The following is an 8,864-nucleotide window of genomic DNA, read 5'->3' as shown; positions in this document are numbered from 1 at the left end:
CTATCAATGGTAAAATAATTGGTGTTGCCAATGTTACTACTCCTAGTGCAAAGCGTGCAAAATTGCTCGAAATCGCTAAAACTGCTGAAATTGATAAAACTGCTGAAATTTTTCAAAATATTGGGGATAATGATCCCATTGCTGTAGATCATAATGGTTTAGACTTTGATGATTGTCACATCTCTGAAGTTATAAAGTTCTTACAAAAACTTGATAAAAGTCCTAATGCTAGTGTTATAAATTTGGCCTTTACAAAACATATTACAAATGCTCTCATAAAAGCTAGAGAAGAGAAACTAAAACTTGAGACTTCTATTCGTAGGAAGTTAGAAGATGGTTGGGAGCCCATCATTAAGATGAGGGTCAATGATTTTGATTGTAATGCTTTATGTGATCTTGGTGCAAGTATTTCTGTTATGCCTAAGAAAATTTATGATATGCTTGACTTGCCACCATTGAAAAATTGTTATTTGGATGTTAATCTTGCTGATAATACTATAAAGAAACCTTTGGGGAGGATTGATAATGTTCGTATTATGGTTAACAATAACCTTGTCCCCGTTGATTTTGTTGTCTTGGATATTGAATGCAATGCATCTTGTCCCATTATATTGGCAAGACCTTTTCTTCGAACTGTTGGTGCTACCATTGATATGAAGGAAGGTAATATTAAATATCAATTTCCTCTCAAGAAAGGTATGGAACACTTCCCTAGAAAGAGAATGAAGTTACCTTATGATTCTATTATTAGAACAAATTATGATGTTGATGCTTCGTCTCTTGACAATACTTGATACACACTTTCTGCGCCTAGCTGAAAGGCGTTAAAGAAAAGCGCTTATGGGAGACAACCCATTATTTTACTTCTGCACTTTGTTTTATATTTGAGTCTTGGAAGTTGTTATTACTGTAGCAACCTCTTCTTATCTTTATTTTATTGCATTGTTGTGCCAAGTAAAGTCTTTGATAGTAAAGTCAATACTAGATTTGGATTACTGCGCAAGAACAGATTTCTTGCTGTCACGAATTTGAGCAGTATTCTCTGTAGAAAATTTATAAAAATTTGCCAATTTACGTGCGTGATCCTCAGATATGTACGCAACTTCATTCAATTTGGGCATTTTCATCTGAGCAAGTCTGGTGCCTCTTAAAAATTCTTCTTTACGGACTGTTCTGTTTTGATAGATTCTGCCTTTTATTTCGCATTGCATGTTTTGCTATGTTTGATGGATTTCTTTGCTCCATTAACTTTCAGTAGCTTTGTGCAATGTCCAGAAGTGTTAAGAATGATTATGTCACCTCTGAATATATGAATTATGCACTGACCCTCTAATGAATTTGTTTCGAGTTTGGTGTGGAGGAAGTTTTATAGGGTCAAGAGAGGAGGATGATACAATATGATCAAGAAGAGTGAAAATTCTAAGCTTGGGGATGCCCCCGTGGTTCATCCCTGCATATTTTAAGAAGACCTAAGCGTCTAAGCTTGGGGATGCCCAAGGCATCCCTTCTTCATCGACAACTTATCAGGTCACCTCTAGTGAAACTATATTTTTATTCCGTCACATCTTATGTGCTTTACTTGGAGCGTCTGTTTGTTTTTGTTTTTGTTTTTGTTGAATAAAATCGGATCCTAGCATTCTTTATTTGGGAGAGAGACACGCTCCGCTGTTTCGTATGAACACATGTGTTCTTAGCTTTATCTTTAATGTTCATTCCGAAAGTTGGACTATTTCATTCATTGTTATATGGTTGGAAACGGAAAATGCCGCATGTGGTAAATGGTATAATGTCTTGAATAATGTGATACTTGGCAATTGTTGTGCTCATATAGATCATGTTTATGATCTTGCATCATGTACCTTGTACCCATTAATGAATAACTACATAGAGCTTGTTAAAATTTGGTTTGCATGATTGATCTCTAGAGTCTAGATATTTTCTGGTTGAGGTGTTTGAACAAAAAGGAGACAATGTAAAGTCTTATAATAGTTACAATATGTTCATATGTGAGCTTTGCTGCACCTTTTATACTTGAGTTTGCTTCAAACAACCTTGCTAGCGTAGCCTTGTATTGAGAGGAATTCTTCTCGTGCATCCAAATCCTTGAGCCAATAACCATGCCATTTGTGTCCACCATACCTATCTACCACATGGTATTTCTCCGCCATACCAAAGTAAATTACTTGAGTGCTACCTTTAAAATTCTATCCTTTGTCTTTGCAATATATAGCTCATGGGAAAATAGCCTTAAAAACTATTGTGGTGAAGAATATGTACTTATGTGTCTTATTTCTTAATAAGTTGCTTGTTGAGCGGTAACCATGTTTCGGGGACGCCATCAACTTTTACCTTTGTTGAATATCATGTGAGTTGCTATGCATGTTCGTCTTGTCCGAAGTAAGGGCGATTTTCATGATCAAATGGTTTGAGTATGCATACTCGTTAGAGAAGAACATTGGGCCGCTAACTAAAGCCATGATTCATGGTGGAAGTTTCGGTTTGGACAATTAATCCTCAATCTCTTATGAGAATTTTAACTGTTGTTGAATGCTTATGCATTAAAGAGGAGTCCATTATCTGTTGTCTATGTTGTCCCAGTATGGATGTCTAAGTTGAGAATAATCAAAAGCGAGAAATCAAATGCGAGCTTTCTCCTTAGACCTTTGTACAGCCGGCATAGAGGTACCCCTTTGTGACACTTGGTTGAAACATATGCTATGCAATGATAATCCATGTTAATCCAAGCTAATTAGGACAAGGTGCGAGCACTATTGGTATACTATGCATGAGGCTTGCAACTTATAGGATATTTTATACATAACACATATGCTTTATTACTACCGTTGACAAAATTGTTTCTTGTTTTCAAAATGAAAAGCTCTAGCACAAATATAGTAATCAATGCTTCCCTCTGCGAAGGGCCTATCTTCTACTTTATTGTTGAGTCAGTTTACCTATTCTTTCTATCTTAGAAGCAAACACTTGTGTCAACCGTGCATTGATTCTTACATGTTTACCTATTGCACTTGTTATACTACTTTGTGTTGACAATTATCCATGAGATATACATGTTGAAGTTGAAAGCAACCGCTGGAACTTATATCTTCCTTTGTGTTGCTTCAATGCCTTTACTTTGAATTTATTGCTTTATGAGTAACTCTTATGCAAGTCTTATTGATGCTTGTCTTGAAAGTATTATTCATGAAAAGTCTTTGCTATATGATTCATTTGTTTACTCATTATCTTCATCATTGCTTCGAATCGCTGCATTCATCTCATATGCTTTACAATAGTATGATCAAGATTATGATAGCATGTCACTTCAGAAATTATCTTTGTTATCGTTTACCTACTCGGAGGCGAGTAGGAACTAAGCTTGGGGATGCTTGATACGTCTCAAACGTATCTATAATTTCTTATGTTCCATGCTACTTTTATGATGATACTCACATGTTTTATACACATTATATGTCATTATTATGCATTTTCCGGCACTAACCTATTGACGAGATGCCGAAGAGCCGATTCTTTGTTTTCTGCTGTTTTTGGTTTCAGAAATCCTAGTAAGGAAATATTCTCGGAATTGGACGAAATCAACGCCCAGGGGCCTATTTTTCTACGAAGCTTCCAGAAGTCCGAAGAGGAGACGAAGTGGGGCCACGGGGCGCCGCCACAGTAGGGCGGCGCGGCCTACAGGGGGCCCGCGCGGCCCTGTTGTGTGGGGCCCCCGTGACGCCCCTTGACCTGCCCTTCCGCCTACTTAAATCCTTCGTCCCGAAACCCCCAGTACCGATAGCCACGATACGGAAAACCTTCTAGAGACGCCGCCGCCAATCCCATCTCGGGGGATCTCCCAGAGGTCTCTTCATCGCCATGATCGCCTCCGGATCGATGTGTGAGTAGTCCACCCCTGGACTATGGGTCCATAGCAGTAGCTAGATGGTTGTCTTCTCCTCATTGTGCTATCATGTTAGATCTTGTGAGCTGCCTATCATGATCAAGATCATCTATTTGTAATTCTACATGTTGTGTTTGTTGGGATCCGATGAATATTGAATACTATGTCAAGTTGATTATCAATCTATCATATATGTTATTTATGTTCTTGCATGCTCTCCGTTGCTAGTAGAGGCTCTGGCCAAGTTGATACTTGTGACTCCAAGAGGGAGTATTTATGCTCGATAGTGGGTTCATGCCTCCATTAAATCTGGGACCGTGACAGTAAGTTTAAGGTTGTGGATGTGCTGTTGCCACTAGGGATAAAACATCGATGCTTTGTCTAAGGATATTTGTGTTAATTACATTACGCACCATACTTAATGCAATTGTCTGTTGTTTGCAACTTAATGCTAGAAGGGGTTCGGATGATAACCTGAAGGTGGACTTTTTAGGCATAGATGCATGCTGGATAGCGGTCTATGTACTTTGTCGTAATGCCCTGATTAAATCTCATAGTACTCATCATGATATATGTATGTGCATTGTTATGCCTTCTTTATTTGTCAATTGCCCAATGATACGTCTCCGACGTATCGATAATTTCTTGTGTTCCATGCCACATTATTGATGTTATCTACATGTTTTATGCACACTTTATGTCATATTCGTGCATTTTCTGGAACTAACCTATTAACAAGATGCCGAAGTGCCGATTCTGTTGTTTTTTGCTGTTTTTGGTTTCAGAAATCCTAGTAAAGAAATATTCTCGGAATTGGACGAAATAAAAGCCCAGGGGCCTATTTTCTCACGAAGCTTCCAGAAGACCGAAGACGAGACGAAGAGGGGCCACGGGGTGGCCAAACCCTAGGGCGGCGCGGCCCCACCCCTGGCCGCACCGGCCTATGGTGTGGGCCCCCCGTGCCGCCTCTTGACTTGCCCTTCCGCCTACTTAAAGCCTCCGTGACGAAACCCCCAGTACCGAGAGCCACGATACGGAAAACCTTACTGAGACGCCGCCGCCGCCGATCCCATCTCGGGGGATCCGGGAGATCGCCTCCGGCACCCTGCCGGAGAGGGGAATCATCTCCCGGAGGACTCTACACCGCCATGGTCGCCTCCGGAGTGATGAGTGAGTAGTCTACCCCTGGACTATGGGTCCATAGCAGTAGCTAGATGGTTGTCTTCTCCCCATTGTGCTATCATCGTCGGATCTTGTGAGCTGCCTATCATGATCAAGATCATCTATATGTAATTCTATATGTTGCGTTTGTTGGGATCCGATGAATAGAGAATACTTGTTATGTTGATTATCAAAGTTATGCTTATGTGTTGTTTATGATCTTGCATGCTCTCCGTTTCTAGTAGAGGCTCGGCCAAGTTTTTTACTTTTAACTCCAAGAGGGAGTACTTATGCTCGATAGTGGGTTCATGCCTGCATTGACACTAGGACGAGTGACGAAAGTTCTAAGGTTGTGTTGTGTCTGTTGCCACTAGGGATAAAACATTAGTGCTATGTTCAAGGATGTAGTCACTAGTTACATTACGCACCATACTTAATGCAATTGTCTGTTGCTTTGCAACTTAATACTGGAGGGGGTTCGGATGATAACCTCGAAGGTGGACTTTTTAGGCATAGATGCGGTTGGATGGCGGTCTATGTACTTTGTCGTAATGCCCAATTAAATCTCACTATACTCATCATGATATGTATGTGCATTGTCATGCTCTCTTTATTTGTCAATTGCCCAACTGTAATTTGTTCACCCAACATGTTGTTCGTCTTATGGGAGAGACACCTCTAGTGAACTGTGGACCCCGGTCCAATTCTCTTTACTTGAAATACAATCTACTTGCAATACTTGTTTTTACTATTTTCTCTCGCAAACAATCATCTTCCACACAATACGGTTAATCCTTTGTTACAGCAAGCCGGTGAGATTGACAACCTCACTGTTTCGTTGGGGCAAAGTGCTTTGGTTGTGTTGTGCAGGTTCCACGTTGGCGCCGGAATCCCTGGTGTTGCGCCGCACTACATCTCGCCGCCATCAACCTTCAACGTGCTTCTTGACTCCTACTGGTCCGATTAAACCTTGGTTTCTTACCGAGGGAAACTTGCCGCTGTGCGCATCACACCTTCCTCTTGGGGTTCCCAACGGACGCGTGTCGAACGAAAAGACAATACGTCAATCACGCGCATCAAGCAAATTTACTGGCGCCGTTGCCGGGGAGATCAAGACACGCTGCAAGGGGAGTCTCCACTTCTCAATCTCTTTACTTTGTTTTTGTCTTGCTTAGTTTTATTTACTACTTTGTTTGCTGCACTAAATCAAAATACAAAAAAATTAGTTGCTAGTTTTACTTTATTTGCTATCTTGTTTGCTATATTGAAAATACAAAAAAAATTAGTTACTAGCATTTACTTTACTTATTTCATCATGTTTCCTTTTAATTTTACCACAAAGAACATACCGGTAGGACGTGGGTCTATAGTTGGGAGAAATAACATAGAAGAATTCTTCAACCATGTTAGTACCATTGAAAATTTTGAAGATAGACACTTGGTAGACCTTGCGCCTACTTATGAAATTGCTGCTGCGCATTTAGTTCGCTTGTTGGAAACCAAATTTGTTAATCTTAATCCTATAATCCAACACATGTTTTTCACACTTGGTGATATGGAAGAAGGTGAAAAGAAAGATTTTGTTTTAGAAACCCTTCTTAGAGAATTTGGTTGTCTAGCAAGAGAAGCTAGAAAGGTCTTTGCTAAATTTAATATGCTTGGTTCTCCTACTAATTTTATTAGTTTCCTTGAAAAGATGGATATGGATAGAATAAGATACACTAATAATATTGATGATGGTGGGGAGATCAAGGCACCAATACCATGCAAGCTCCTAGCTATGAATGATGCACTAGAAAATAATTATGCTTGGCTTGTTCCTGAAAATTTGTTTGATGAGAGTAGCACGCCTAAGACTAATGAAAAAGGAGATGCTAAAACTTATGTATCTAATATAATATGCCTGGTTGAGAAGAGCCCACACCCCGCTGTAGAAGTACCACCCTTTGATAATACTTGATACACACTTTCTGCGCCTAGCTGAAAGGCGTTAAAGAAAAGCGCTTATGGGAGACAACCCATGTTTTTACCTACAGTACTTTGTTTTTATTTTGTGTCTTGGAAGTTGTTTACTACTGTAGCAACCTCTCCTTATCTTAGTTTTGAGTTTTGTTGTGCCAAGTTAAGCCGTTGATAGAAAAGTAAGTACTAGATTTGGATTACTGCGCAGTTCCAGATTTCTTTGCTGTCACGAATCTGGGTCCACCTCCCTGTAGGTAGCTCAGAAAATTATGCCAATTTACGAGCATGATCCTCAGATATGTACGCAACTTTCATTCAATTTGAGCATTTTCGTTTGAGCAAGTCTGGTGCCATTTTAAAATTCTTCAAAACGAACTGTTCTGTTTTGACAGATTCTGTCTTTTATTTCGCATTGCCTCTTTTGCTATGTTGGATGAATTTCTTTGATCCATTAATGTCCAGTAGCTTTATGCAATGTCCAGAAGTTTTAAGAATGATTGTGTCACCTCTGAACATGTGAATTTTTATTATGCACTAACCCTCTAATGAGTTGTTTCGAGTTTGGTGTGGAGGAAGTTTTCAAGGATCAAGAGAGGAGTATGATGCAACATGATCAAGGAGAGTGAAAGCTCTAAGCTTGGGGATGCACCCGGTGGTTCACCCCTGCATATATCAAGAAGACTCAAGCGTCTAAGCTTGGGGATGCCTTGGGCATCCCCTTCTTCATCAACAACATTATCAGGTTCCTCCCCTGAAACTATATTTTTATTCCATCACATCTTATGTGCTTTTTCTTGGAGCGTCGGTTTGTTTTTGTTTTGTTTGAATAAAATGGATCCTAGAATTCACTTTATGGGAGAGATACACGCTCCGCTGTAGCATATGGACAAGTATGTCCTTGGTTTCTACTCATAGTATTCATGGCGAAGTTTCTCCTTCGTTAAATTGTTATATGGTTGGAATTGGAAAATGATACATGTAGTAATTGCTATAAATGTCTTGGGTAATGTGATACTTGGCAATTGTTGTGCTCATGTTTAAGCTCTTGCATCATATGCTTTGCACCCATTAATGAATAAATACATAGAGCATGCTAAAATTTGGTTTGCATATTTGGTTTCTCCAAGGTCTAGATAATTTCTAGTTTTGAGTTTGAACAACAAGGAAGACGGTGTAGAGTCTTATAATGTTTTCAATATGTCTTTTATGTGAGTTTTGCTGCACCGGTTCATCCTTGTGTTTGTTTCAAATAAGCCTTGCTAGCCTAAACCTTGTATCGAGAGGGAATACTTCTCATGCATCCAAAATACTTGAGCCAACCACTATGCCATTTGTGTCCACCATACCTACCTATACTACATGGTATTTTCCCGCCATTCCAAAGTAAATTGCTTGAGTGCTACCTTTAAAATTCCATCATTTACCTTTGCAATATATAGCTCATGGGACAAATAGCTTAAAAACTATTGTGGTATTGAATATGTAATTATGCACTTTATCTCTTATTAAGTTGCTTGTTGTGCGATAACCATGTTTCTCGGGGAACGCCATCAACTCATTGTTGAATTTCATGTGAGTTGCTATGCATGTTCGTCTTGTCGGAAGTAAGGGCGATCTACACTGAGTTGAATGGTTTGAGCATGCATATTGTGAGAGAAGAACATTGGGCCGCTAACTAAAACCATGATTCATGGTGGAAGTTTCAGTTTTGGACAAATATCCTCAAATCTCTAATGAGAAAAGAATTAATTGTTGTCAAATGATTAAAGCATTAAAAGAGGAGTCCATTATCTCGTTGTCTATGTTGTCCCGGTATGGATGTCTAAGTTGAGAATAATCAAAA

Source organism: Lolium rigidum, chromosome 5, assembly GCF_022539505.1.
Source record: "Lolium rigidum isolate FL_2022 chromosome 5, APGP_CSIRO_Lrig_0.1, whole genome shotgun sequence".
In the NCBI taxonomy this organism is placed as follows: Eukaryota; Viridiplantae; Streptophyta; class Magnoliopsida; order Poales; family Poaceae; genus Lolium; species Lolium rigidum.
Note: the sequence above shows the minus strand (reverse complement) of the source record.